Source organism: Erpetoichthys calabaricus, chromosome 1 (assembly GCF_900747795.2).
Source record: "Erpetoichthys calabaricus chromosome 1, fErpCal1.3, whole genome shotgun sequence".
Taxonomy (NCBI): Eukaryota; Metazoa; Chordata; class Cladistia; order Polypteriformes; family Polypteridae; genus Erpetoichthys; species Erpetoichthys calabaricus.
The window spans coordinates 259,875,842-259,876,794 of NC_041394.2; positions in this window are offsets into that span (position 1 = coordinate 259,875,842).

The window sequence follows — 953 nt, forward strand, 5'->3', positions numbered from 1 at the left end:
TGGAGTGATACATCAATGCCACTTTCCAATATATAGGCATTGTTATCAGCTTCAGGTTCAGTCATTATTTAACTGTCACTGTAGCCTGTATTATTTCTCACGGTATGTTAAATCATTTATAAAGCGAGATCAGATCTTGCAAGCTACAGGCATGCCACCTATAGTCCCTGCTGAGAAATTTTTTCAGTGAAAATTGATGCTGTACATATACTCATATTTATTTCAAGGTTGTAAGCATAATAATTTAACCATAATAGCACTCATCATAGTTTGTTTAATGGATTTGGTCAAGTTTGAAGTCTTATAATCACTTCTCTGCCATTCGGCAATATATATGTAGCATAATTAGCCAAACTAAAGTAGAACTTTTATAGCTCGGGTGGTTACAACATTGTTGTATTGTAAGACTATACTGGCATTGCACTTTAGTATGCTTCCACACTGAACACTTGTAACAATACATATCCCCTGACCTTAAACATTCATACAGATGTCCCTTCTGGAAGTCCTTGTGCCTGATGTATTTCTGCACCTCTCTAGAAGTTAAACTTTCATCCAACAGTGACATCCAATTAAGAAGCTCAGGAGTCCTGTTGTCAACCAGTATGCAGGTAGCGAGTAAAGTGCAGAGTTTTTTGTAAGATCCTGTGGCTTGGGGTGCTTAGGAAGGATTTTGTTTCCCTCAGAAGGTAAAAATTTTGAAGGTAGTTTATCCCAATATTAGAAGGATTTCTTCTTTAGGGTCTCCAACTTCTAAAGCATTTTCTGATGTCTTCCATTAATTATATTTCCTCTCATCAGCCTTTTCTGTGACAAAACATTTTTGAATCTTGGAAATGTGATAAAAAAAGGTACACACACATACAGATGAGTGGATGGCTGCTACATAAGGCCACAAGATGGGATAATATTTACAGTAATGGGATCTCTCTGTGATGATATGGAAGTAAGAT